This window comes from Haliotis asinina, chromosome 2 (assembly GCF_037392515.1).
Source record: "Haliotis asinina isolate JCU_RB_2024 chromosome 2, JCU_Hal_asi_v2, whole genome shotgun sequence".
NCBI lineage: Eukaryota > Metazoa > Mollusca > Gastropoda > Lepetellida > Haliotidae > Haliotis > Haliotis asinina.
Window position 1 is genome coordinate 44,959,336 of NC_090281.1, and position 14,054 is coordinate 44,973,389.

Here is a 14,054-nt window from a genome sequence, read left to right on the forward strand (position 1 = left end):
ATTTCGTTAGTCGCCTTTTAGGACAAGAACTGGATTGATAGTTGTAGTTAGCAGTAATAGCGAACGTTGACTGCAAATGACTAACACAACGCAGCAATCAGAAATGAAATGAAATCTACCGCCTGTACCTCTTCTGGGGGAAGCCTATGGTTAAATTTTATAGAAGTGATTTGAGTCTATTTGAATGGCCAATGCAAAGGGATGCCTATCGGTAAAACCGACCGCTCTGACTACATCCATTACCGTTTCATGAAACCGAGAAAGTGGCACCATTCAAGACATTATCCTGGAATTAGGTCTGAACCTTCTTGAGGTCATTGACCAGTGTGATAGAGATCCAGTATACATTCCTGTTGACAACGCTTCAATATACTGTCTGTGATGAGTCAAACCAAATCGCAACTCTTTCAGTGTCTGTTAATGAACTATGTTGTGCGATTATTGATAAACAAATGTCCAAAAGTAATGCCACCAAATATTTTTCTTATCTAAAACAAAACCTATGGTATCATTAAATGTTTGATTGTCAAAAACAATCCTTCAGTAACAGTATTTAATGGATAAAAAGGAGAAAAACGACGTATCCCGTGATCTATAATCACATGAATGACACTGGTTTGCATTATCCAGTATTTCATCACCAATGCAGAATCGATTGGGAGCTTATACAACTTAACGCAGCACATATATGTTCAATACTGGGTGTGGCCACCCCTAGCAGTGATGCAGGTCCTGAGTAGGTGAGTCTTCCTGCTTCTTGATTAGGGATCCGACATCATTTCTTTTTCATGGCAGCTGCCAAAGCGTTCCTCATCAGTGGCTGAGTTTGGCGTCTCCAAATACGACGTCATACTTATTCCCAAAGGTGCTCAATTGGGGACAGATCTTGAAGAGCTGGAATTTGCTTTCGTCATCAAAGTTCACTCCGCACCACTTTCGCTGCTGCCAGAGTGGCACAGCCTTGGTTCATCTCAGTCAGGCACGTCGGTGTTAGCACATCAAAGGCACGGAGATCATGAATGTGGAGTCGTCAGGCAACAGCCTGTCTGCTGACTGGATGTCCAGTGCTGTTGGATGCGTGAGTGAGTGAGTGAGTGAGTGAGTTAATATTTAACGTCACATCGGCAATATCTCAGCCATATCGTGACGAGAACATTTAATACTAAAATGAAATATATGTCTATTATAAAACCTGTCAGCGAAGGACAGTAAAACAACTAGGATATCACAGAGTAGAATATAAAACTAGTAACTATACCTAAAACAATTTATCTATACAGGACAATACAATGTAAAAATGGGCTATAGATTGCTAACAACTGAAGGTAGATCACCATACTAGGGACCATGGGGTCCAGTGCTGTTGGCGCTTGATGACGTCACAGTGATGTATCCGTTCATCAAGTGTAAATACCGGCCTTCTTGTTGGGTAGTGACCATCGGTCTGCCATTCTTTGGCATATCTGCAGTACTGACAGTCTATTGTAGACGTGTGCAAATCTTCTGATGGTGGATGTGCAACATCCCATGGTTCTAGCAACAAGCTCTTGCGTCAGTTCAATCTGTAACGTACCGATTACTCTCTCCCTCTGCTCTTGTGTTAACGAGGCATGGTCCTGGTTGTCAATCGATTAAAATGATGCCAGAGAATAAACCCGGTTAACATTTATACCCTAATTTGATACGAGTAACTTTGTGCACACTTTCCTTTTTATTCGTGTAAATTCTGTTTTTCCCCCACAGAATATGAAATGGAAGTGCAGACGTTGGGAATAGTCGTTGTGTTCGAGATATGTGTTTTTTAAATTTTATCAAACAGATTGACAATTATTTTTAACAGTTTACTTTCGTTCTGTTTTTGGGGCGGTTTTTTGGGCCGCTAGTTTATAACAATTAAGGAATGCCAGTGCCTTCCTCAGAGATGAGAGTTGGACAGGGTCTGGTGGTCGTGTTGGTTAAGAAGACATAAAAGCTTGGGGTTCTCGGCCACAGCAGAGACAATATTGTTGGATAGAAACATGCTTCGTCCTGATTATGTTTCGTAGCTGCTACCTGTAAATAAACAGGGCCCAAACAAACACGCAGCTTCTATGACATCCTCTTTGACTACGTTCCTGTGTTCCCATAATCTGACTAACTAGTCCATCACCTAGTCAAGGGACACTCCTAATCATGTAGGGAATTAAGTTTAAAGACGCAAACATTTATTTCACATCCCAAGTCTACTCTGTAGGAACAGAATCTTCAGTCCACTTGAAAGCACTGTATACCATACAGAGAGAACAACATCTGCTTATTATGTGCTTCCTCTTTTGCGGAATGCACATCAGAATTCAGAATTTCGGAAACGTTTTCGTGGAGAACTCAACCTTCAAAATCAGAAAATGTTTTGACGCTGTCAGAACGTGTGTTGCCGGTGGAGCATTGGACCGATGCAATCAAAGTCTCTCCAAATGATCATGATTGCTGATCGTTTAAGCTGCAGAATTTCTGCACTTGACACCAAATGGTTTTATTAAATTCGACCAAATCAGTAAAAGATTATCATTTGACTTCTAGTCCATCGATCACTGGATTGTAATCATTGCATTTTATATGGTATATGGGATCTTTTACTCTTTCGCTTAGTGGGGCCTGATGAAATCTTCATTTTTCATTCACGTTTCACACATTTAAAACCTATTCAAAACAAGTATTATTACGCTAAAGTTCTCTAATGTATATAACATCAACCATATCCAAAATTTCTTACAGGCATCTTTTAAGGATGATGAGTGAGTGAGTGAGTCAGTCAGTCAGTCAGTCAGTCAGTCAGTCAGTCAGTCAGTCAGTCAGTCAGTCAGTCAGTCAGTCAGTCAGTCAGTCAGTCAGTCAGTCAGTCAGTCAGTCAGTCAGTCAGTCAGTAATAATCGGATCTGGATCAGACAATTCAGGGATCAACAGCACGAACATCTACACAACAAGAATGCGATTATATGTGTCAACCAAGTTGTCACTTCTTAAGACAAGCATGGGTTATTGAAGATCAATTCTAACCCGGATCTTCACGGGTACTAAAGAACGATGATCACGTGTTACTGAAGACGACGATTATCCTCAGCATTTAAAGAAACTTGAAAGACGTTATAAGGAGTTCTACATCCTCGATAATCTCCAAGGTATAAGGTATTACAAGCCTCCACGATTCTGTGGATGCATCTGCGGCTCTACGGATTATAACTTCCCTTGGCTGGCTTTTTATCCAAGCAGGAGTCTACGCTGGGAAGTTGAGCATAAAGATCACAAAGCACTTTCGCTTCTTAAATTATCTTACCGATTCAACTTGGCAACACAACTGATGCAGAGGCACAATGAAAAAAGTTGAATTTTGAATTAGTTTAATGTTTCAGACGTATCAATTTGTGTGCATGACTTCCCCCAAAATCTGAGTCTCACTGCAGGCAAACCTTCAGGAATGAGCATCTGGTCGCAGTAAGCAGCAGCTGTGAGGTTTCCATGGATGACTAGAAGCCAGGAACGGCTGGTCCCACAGAAAGCACCCCACACCTTGCAACTTCCGCCCCTGAATCTGTCGGCTTCCTGTAGACAACATTGGGCATACCATCTCCAGATTCTATGCCTGCCGTCCGCGAATCTGAGCGTAAACCTGGATTCATCGCTAAAGACGACTTGATTCCAGTCTCTCTGAGTCCATCGGAGGTGTCGTTGGGCCCACAGCAGACGTTGACGTTGATGAAACGGCGTCAGTATTGGCCCATGATATGGACGTCGAGAATGGAGATTGGCAGCCCACAACCGATTTCGAATGGTCTGTGAGGACAGTCGACCTCTTAACATCTCAGCCCTGGTTCGTGTAGCCGGCGGACATCTGTCACGCAGGTGATGTAGGACGATTTGGGGGTCCTCTGCTCGTGACGCCACACGTGGACGGCCCGGCCTTGGGCGAAGTGATGCCAGTTTGTTGTATACTACCTCGCAAGTCATACACAGTAGGACGGCTGCATCCCATTTCTCTTGCGACGTCAATCACTGATCTTCCCGCTTGCAACATGCCGCTTGCAACGGCACGTTCACGTTGCACGTTTGACAATCGTGGCATTTAAAGTACCTTTAGAACTGTGGTTTAAAAGTGTTGTTTTTTTTCAATTCTTGAGGCCAATGCAAACACGTGCAAATGAAGAAAACCTGATTTGGCACTAACGTCATTTGCACGACGAATGGATGGGTTTGAGTGGGTTTTGCCAACGTTTTATCTAGAGTCGAAAGATAGGGATCCCCCAGGGACCGAGAATCACCGCGAACGCCACAATACCAAGACGACAGGCGGCAGCAACTTCAACGACACGTAGCTGGACAATAAACAAGAATCAATACAAAGAAGCCAATTTTAAATACTGCTAACAGTCACTCCAAAAGAGATTTATGGGACGCTTTACTAAATATTGACGAAAATTCGTCTAGAAAGAGAGCGCAAACTTCTCCACGCAAAGACAGCGATTTGCATCCACCACAAAAAATCAACAACTGTTCACTGTAATGTACTGCTATTTGGCTACAGCTAGGTCACAATCCTCATGACGTAATTTGTTTACAATAAACAAGCAAAACATATTAATGTATTATTGGTGCAGTGCGTTATGGGACTCAAGATACGTGTGGAAATGCCTTTTGACGCTCAAAATATAGAACTTGCAAAAGTAGCATTGTCAATGAATTGTGTATACATAAAAATGACGTCATCATCAAAATATGGCCGCTTCCATGGATAAAATTCTCGAAGCAATAGCTCTGACAAAACGACAGGTAAAAGGAAATGCATAAGTCTGTACACAACACTTGAGTAGTTTTTGAATATCATTCGAACGGTATTACTACGTCTCACAATCGAAAGGCAAATACGATCTGTGAAGGTCCAGAGCAGAATAGGTCTTCAGCAACCCATGCTTGCCATCAAAGTCGACTATGCTTGTCGTAAGAGGCGTCTAACGGGATCGGGTGGTCAGGCTCGCTGACTTGGTTGACACATGCCATCGGTTCCCAATTACGCAGATCGATGCTCATATTGTTGATCACTGGATTGTCTGGTCCAGACTCGATTATTTACGAACCGCCGCAATATAGCTGAAATATTGCTGAGTGCGGCGTAAAACTAAACTCACTCACTCACTCACTCAAAGACAAATACAATGAAACTCACTGCCTATATACCGACAAGGGAAAACTCGTTGAATGTAAACATCTCTGGAATTAACCAGAGACCAAATGTGAGAAAAGATAATTAGGGCTGTATATTACACATATTTATTGCTCCCACTGACAAAGGAACTGGGCCTAAGTGTACCACTTATTGCCACCTTCTGGCAGTGGTATTAGAAGTCATTTACAATAGTATTCGCCTACTAGCAACAGTAATCCATCTTAGAATATATCTCTACGCTGTGCATATTGGGTGAAAGCATAATCTTCACACAATTAACATTGTTTTGGAAGTGAAATGAGGCAAGCACTTGACTCATTACATAGTATTAAACCGCATACTGTTTAGTTTGCATCAGGTATTCATTAACCTGATTTGTTTATTGTAACTAGCTACTGAATAAATTGTCGACATGGTATTCACACAGGAGAACAGACTGAAAAATGACATGTAATGCGACTTAGAAACTACCCTGGAAGAAAAATGGGGGACTGGATGCCCCATTGAACGTTGATATTGCCCAGCACGTCTGGACCTGTTCAACGCCTGTTTAACGTCACTAGCATGGAATTTGGGTTGCATGGTAATCCATGCACGGTGGTGATGGTGACCAACTGGACGGATGACTACGTGACTGCGTGTACAAGACAGCATAAAAATGGACTATGGATCACCAACAACTGAAGATTACCAGAAACTGAAGGTAGATCAACATACTAGGGTCCATGGGGACTTACAGTACATTTGTCTCCTGCATGGGCCCTAGCTGAATTTACATCATCCCTTCAGCTGTTAGCAGTTTAGACATATCTAGCCAACAGTTAAAATACATATATACTACGATTAAAAACAGTGGAAAGTTTTAGTGTACTTTGAATGTTTTGGGACTTACGTACCCTCTCAGGATGACAAGGCACCCAATGAAGAGCCACCTCCTCGTGGTTTGTGCTGGGTAACGCTAAGTGCTCTTCTCCCGTGTGGACCCGGGACAGAATGTGTCCACAGCACCCCATTGTTGGTCGTAAGAGGCGACCAAATCAAGCAACCTGTTTGCGGTGGTTTGCGCCCCTGTGCCGGTGGAGTAAGGGATTCTGGTGGTTGAAGGCATAGGAGCGATGCCCAGCACACTTTGACCCTGACTTAACCTAGACGGGTGGTAGAATGGGTCGGCTAGGCCCTGTGCACTGACTTTATGTAACTGCACAATATTTGATTTGGAATTTCATTTGTGGCCTTGGCACCTTTTGTTCATGTTCTTTAGATTTTTATCATGAACTTTGCCTAGAGACATTATGCCCAGAGGGCGGTGGCTCATGGGTCAGTCTGGTAGAAGAATTAATGTTTTAGTTTTTCTGCTGGAGTATATCATCCGAATATCATTGTCCTTGCGATACTCCGTGGTGGGTGGGGAGCTCGGATGATGAAACATATACACTAACTATGGAATACCACACCCGATCTGTGCTTTAAGGTCCCCGCACATTAAAGTCTCAAAGCGGCATGTGGGTGAGCCCATGCTCTGCATCGTCCGTGGCTGGTAGATGATCTGTAGTGTAGTAGAATGGAGAGCCAGTGGAGGGTACGTACATGCCTATCAGTACGAGTAGGACTCATTCTTGTCAAAGACTTATCTACTGTGATGCCAATGACATTTGGAATATCTAGGTTCAAATGTAGGCAGTGTTTAGCAATAGATGAATTAGCATGTAAACATCGCCTGATAGTCTACCCGCACTAGCTAGTCAAGTCTAAATGCACTTGCATTTGCAACATAATCATCATAAACAGATAGTCGGTGGATATTTATTGTTTTATCAGGAAATGTTTCCAAGAGACATACTATGTCGAATTTCAATAAAAATTCAAGGAAACCACTTTCATTACATTAACATTCAACCATCCATACTCCAAGAAAGGAAAGGAAAATGTTTAACATATAAAGCAATTAGTAGCACCTGGGGAGTGGGTGTCGACTGTCAGGGCCCGACCGCCTCCCTATGCTTCCTCCATGGTCTCATGAAGTAGTGGATCACGTGACCTCAACGCCTCCCCTGCGGCAGTTGTTGCTGCATTTTGGCTAGCGTGGCTTTCACCTGAGGCGACGTTTGTGAGTGGTGATGGAGTCCCGCGTGTTAAGGACGTTGACCGGAGGTGTGCCAATCTCCGTCCCTTGTCACGCGTATAATTCTAAATTGGTTTTGTGAACAGTTGGCCATTCTTGAAGTAGCCAAACAAACCTTTAATTTCCAGTTCACACAACTTGTCTCTCTGCTATTTGTTAGGTCGTTACACCAATGTTGGACCTTCGGAATTATTCCCGATGGCTCAGAGTTTCAATTTTGTCATTACTACTCAAAAATTTTGCTATAAGTGGTCTTTATTTGGTTTGGTTTGTCTGTTTCCCTTAGCACCTATACGATGCGCACGCACAATGTCCCCGCGTTGTCATTCCTTTTCGGTAACGTGGTCATTTAGGAGATTAACAACTTTTACTTTGTAGGAGTCATATGATTCATTATCATTTTTCGGCTAAAAGCTTCAACCTTATTTAAATCAGTGCTTGTCGCCTCCAGTTTACTCTGAAAGGCGTCTGTATCGTTATAGATAGAGGGCTGCTCGCCCGAAACTGTGTCTTTGTCATTGCGGAGCTCAGATACAAGCGTTTCTAGGGATGAACAGTCATCCGGGAGATTACCGAGTCTGTTATTCATAGATGTCATTTCTTTTGTCTTTGCCTTTAGTGTGAATATGTGTACCACCCCAGGGTGGATTATGGGTATTGATATAACCCATTATAATGCAGGGTTTCGGAAGTTGATCATAAAGAGTTTGAAGATCAGACAGTTGAAGTGTTGAAGAAGTGAAATATACAACGACCTTATTGTGAAGGCAACATGTAGAGTAACGAGATCGGGTGGTCAGGCTCGCTGACTTGGTTGACACATGTCATCGGTTCCCAGTTGCGCAGATTGATGCTCATGTTGTTGATCACTGGATTGTCTGGTCCAGACTCGATTATTTACACACCGCCGCCATGTAGCTGGAATATTGCTGAGTGTGGTGTAAAACTAAACTCACACACTCACTCACTCACTCACTCACTCACTCAATGTCCTCAGTAGATCCAGTAGATGTTATATGGCTGAATTCTACTTTCCGACCCTTTTGGGGCTCTGTCACTTTTGTTTTCACGAAGTTTCATGCTTCGGTTTATATTTGCTGTTAACAATAGGCTGAGTATCAGATGACGACTGGGACTGTGAACGTATTGAGGGGATGACTTATGATCAGATGATGACTCTGACTGCCTTTCGGGCGTATTTGATTCCGTTGTTTGAGTTGATTCAGCAGGATATACAAGCTGTGGCGAGTCAAGTTCGTTTAGCAGCTTGTAAATGATTTAGACAGTTTAGGACTTGGTTCATATAAGTGTTTTAGTTATGGAAGCATAACGTTTCTGTAAGTTTCTATCTCTGACAGCAGGAAAACTGATGTTTTGAGTAAATTTGATCCCGTTGATCTGCATTTTCCAAATCGGACACTCTTCTGAGAAAGATGAATGTTCTGAACAGTTTGTGCAATAACTTTTCAAACGATGCACTCTCTTCACCTATGTGTGTCTTCTCACAACAATCAGCACACACAACGGACAATGTGTCAGTAGTGACACCATGGCCATACTTCTGGCATATAACGCATCTGAGCGGATTACGGATATAGGTGTGAACATTGATATTGCAGTAACCTGCCTTCAAAGATTTGGGAGCGGTAGGCGACGAAAGGGAAAACAGACACGTATTGGTGTTAATAGTTTTTGTTTTTAAGGAGTGAAAAGCTTTTGACATAGAGTACACCTTAATCTTTCATTTCAGTCAGTGTCAAGCTCTGACATGTCGGAAAATAACCGATCACTGCCTCTGATGATACCTTTGCTTGTGTTTAATGTCTTGTGAGCAGGTTCGATTCGATACTCATCAAGCTGACTGCTGTCATTTCTCGCACTCAACTAGGAGCACACAGGAACGTAGCCGCTGAATGGTCTTAACTTCCACGGCAATAGCTTGAATACCCATGGCAGTCGACAGTGTCAAGCACGAGAAAGCGTAGCCAAAAGTCTATTGATCTGAACGGTCTTAGCTCATTTTCATCAGGATAATATTCAAGAGGAGTTTTTTTTGTGGGGGTTTCATAAGCCATGCCATAAGCCTCCTCCCCCACCCCAAGTGAATTGTAAGGCGTAGTACACTCTACAATGGCATACGGATTGTCTGGTGCGGTAAACTCTACAGTGACTGGTGGATTCTGTGGTATAGTACTCTATACAGTGACAGCTGGAGTTTAAGGTATAGCACACTCTACAATGACAGGTGGATTGTAAGGTATAGTACGCTCTACAATGGCAGGTGGATTGTAAGGTATGGCACGCTCTACAATGGCAGGTGGGTTGTAAGGTATAGCACGATGTACAATGGCAGGTGGATTGTAAGGCATAGCACGATGTACAATGGCAGGTGGATTGTAAGGTATGGCACGCTCTACAATGGCAGGTGGGTTGTAAGGTATAGTACGATGTACAATGGCAGGTGGATTGTAAGGTATGGCACGCTCTACAATGGCAGGTGGGTTGTAAGGTATAGCACGATGTACAATGGCAGGTGGATTGTAAGGTATGGCACGCTCTACAATGGCAGGTGGGTTGTAAGGTATAGCACGATGTACAATGGCAGGTGAATTGTAAGGTATAGCACGATGTACAAAGGCAGGTGGATTGTAAGGTATAGCACGATGTACAATGGCAGGTGGATTGTAAGGTATAGCACGATGTACAATGGCAGGTGGATTGTAAGGTATGGCACGCTCTACAATGGCAGGTGGATTGTAAGGTATAGCACGATGTACAATGGCAGGAGAATTGTAAGGTATAGCACGATGTACAATGGCAGGTGGGTTGTAAGGTATAGTACGATGTACAATGGCAGGTGGATTGTAAGGTATGGCACGCTCTACAATGGCAGGTGGATTGTAACGTATGGCACGATGAACAATGGCAGGTGGATTGTAAGGTATAGCACGATGTACAATGGCAGGTGGATTGTAAGGTATGGCACGCTCTACAATGGCAGGTGGATTGTAAGGTATGGCACGATGTGCAATGGCAGGTGGATTGTAAGGTATAGCACGATGTACAATGGCAGGTGGATTGTAAGGTATGGCACGCGAATCTGGTAGAAATATTAATATTAATTCTTCTGCTGGAGTAGATCATCCGGGTATCCTTGGTGCTGTAAGTTGGAGACCCACTTGCTTTTAGCATTGTCCTTGTGATACTCCGTGGTGGGTGGGTGGCTCGGATGATGAACCATATTACACTAACCATGGCTTACAGCTATGAAATTCCGCCCAAAAGCCCAAAATGTCCACTTGAAATTGACCCTATTGATACTGATCACAGACCTTCTGCATCGATTGAGTATTGGCCGCTTTTCCTTGTGATCGAGACTCCTGACAAGACACCGTAAAAGGTGAACCCCTTTGCTGTATCCAAGGGTATTGAAGTAGTACAGGAGGAGGCAGCTGAAAAATCTGATGTCGTAGCCTCCCCAGTACTGAGTTTGTTTGACACTATCTTCAGTTAGTATGATGTCTTCGGCTCATGAAAAGGCCTTTAATACTCAGGTTTTCACAGGCCATTTTATGTGGTGGAGGTCTGTGAGCATTTTCATGACATTTGGTTTGCTGGCCGACAACATCTCAAAGTTAATCATGGATAGTTTTACTAATATCAATCTGATCACTGTCATTGTGACTTTTGTGTATTGCTAAAGGGTGTATATTTTTTTACATACATTTGCTTTTGAAAATAATGAAAATGACCGCCATTTTGAATTGTCTTCTCGGCAGTTACATTTACATAAAAATTAACACCGAATGTGTCCATTTACGGCCAATGTTGATACTTTCTATGTTTTTTGACACTTGTATCTTCTAGAGTGGTGACTCGGGCACAAAACAGGTGATTTTGTATGGTCATGTCGTGATAATATAGTGTTTTACAGCTTACTCATTGAGACGAGATTTTGTTTCCTGTTTACTTCTAGAGTGACAACATGTTACATGGAATAACTTGATATTACCCAGAATTCAAAAATGGCTGCCAAGATGGCCCCCATTGTAGTTTTAGTGCCTATGCAGAGCAGAGAACTAACAAACAATTCATTTGGTGTCACATGTTTAACACAGTTTAGAAAAAAACAAACTTCAATGTTATGGTTCCTAAACATACATTCCTAAACTATTTGATGAAATAGCAGTATCCAAAGTATTAGAAAACTATGCTTCACGATCGATAACTGCCTCTAAGCTCTCGTAGTAGCTATTCAAATGGTCTGTCAGATAACTGTTAATTACTTTTGATACATTCAGAAGCTTACAATTTGTTCAGTTTATCTGCTTTGATATAGATCTCTCTCTGATGGCATACTGACTTTATTGCATTTACTCTGTGTCAGTTCAACCAGTCCATGGGGAGCAGCATCTCTCGACATCAGAACACCAGAATAGGGATACGCTGACCATCACAAATGCTCCAACCGTGGTCAACTGGTTAAGGAATATCATTGGCAAACATGCACTTGGTTGTTTACTTGCGCAATGTAATATTCTAGACTGTTGGATGTTGGTGGGAACTTTTCATTTAATGTCTTGTCTCATCTACAGACACCACTGGATTGTTTAGTACATACATTGAACTAAAGGTCTGTGCGATGTGACCTAGTAATGTTGATAGGCTTTTGTATTGTAAGTTCTGGTTTGTAGACATTAGAATACCCCCGTGTATTGATCTATTGTTTTAATGTTGGACTTGTTTCGTGATGTGTTTCTGTGTTGGCGGTGTTTAGCAGTGCATGGCAGTATATGGCTAAAAACAGGCACTCCTACAAGGCGATAAAGTCGTGCACATCCGATTTCCATGGACAAAAACAATTCTTCTCGAGTAAACAAGTTTCACAAAGAAAACAGCAAAACAAACAAGTACAATCGGACCAGCTGTGCGGATTATGTTTTATTAATGTCATCATTCCCAAAATGGAACAGTACCAAATCCTCGAACATAAACACCAACATTGTTGTCGCAGAATGTGTGTCTAAATTGATCTTGATCAAATTTGAGATTTGAACAAGGTCAAAGGTAACTGAAGCCCGACACGTAAAACCAGAGATCAAAAACATTTTTGAGAAAAAAAACTCTGGAACCGTGTTTCCTCAACGTATGCAACGCTACCTGTTCTACTGGAGGGTTTACAGTAGTAGACACGCAGAGTACATTGTCACAAAATATCCGAACAGTAAAACATCCACATGCTGCTCCAGAAGAATCCTTGATCCACTTCTGTCCACGGAATATCTTCTTGGCAGTCGTCCTGCCTCTGGGGGACTTCAGGGTCCATTTCCACCCCCAGGACGATGGCATCCACGCTCCTGATAATAAAGGTAAACATATTTTACATCATTTGTACTGTGTGCATAAATGCAAAATATATGATTCCACGAGAACATATCTCAAACACGAAAATCAAGTTGTGACTTGGCAGTAGACGTCATTGTACACAAGGAGGCACTTTATGTTTTCTTTAAAAGATCGTTTGGAAGAACACAGTGGCTTCTGCTAATACAGGTACACAGTATTCTGTATCATAATTTATACTTCCAGCACATATTAAGACTGCATGAGTGTCGTTTTCACACTGCTTTTACCAGCATACCAGCTATATCATGGGGAGAAACAACAAATAAGGGCTCCACATATCATTCAGATATGGAAAATCGAAATCGGGTTGTTTGGAGCGTCATGGGCGAACGATTTAACCATTCGGTTATTCGACGATCCCCTTACATTTAAATACAAAGCAAATATGTCGGGACGTGAAAAACAAAATTTAATTTAAGTTTTAAACTGAAATAGTGAATACTTTACCAGCAGATGGCCAGTACACTGACTTTCAAAGTGACCATCCGGGACTTGCTTTGTCTCGAACTACCTATTGAAGGACGGAATGGTGGGTTAACACTAAGTTATACTATCTATAGATAGCATCGTACAGGGCATGCACGAAGGGGGCCCTATCTACACTAAGTAGACTACCAGTCAAGTGCAGTCAGCATTGGGTCTACTGGGGATGCTGAAAAGACTGGGGCCACAGAGTGTGCCAACCCTAAACTAGCTGGGTTGCTGTAACAACCATCCTGACTGTACAGTCAGGCCCTAGCACCGAACCTACTCCATGTACGCTCGGCAGGGGGCTACGCGGAGAGCAGACGCACAATGGAGCCACCATGAGACAAAAGCTCATCCCATCGGACCCTCGGAAAGCCAGTGTACTAAAGTCCAGGTGGAAGGGTTTAGAGTGACACAACACTGCCATTGTCACAAAATATCCGAACAGTAAAACATCCACATGCTGCTCCAGAAGAATCCTTGATCCACTTCTGTCCACGGAATATCTTCTTGGCAGTCGTCCTGCCTCTGGGGGACTTCAGGGTCCATTTCCGCCCCCAGGTAGATGGCATCCCTGCTCATAACAGTACAGAGAATATAGTTTACATCGCTGGCACTTACTGTGTGCATAAATGCAACTTATATGCCTACACGTAAAATCTCAAATATGAAACTCAAGTTGTAATTTTGCAGTAGACGTCATGATAAACAAGGATGCATTGCATGTTATGGTTTATTCTAAAGATTGTTTGAAAGGAACAGTTGCATGCGTAAGCAACGGTTCTACCTAAAAAGGCAAAGAATACTTTACATAATTTATGCTTCTCACACAGATTATGACTGCATGAGTGTACCTTTTAC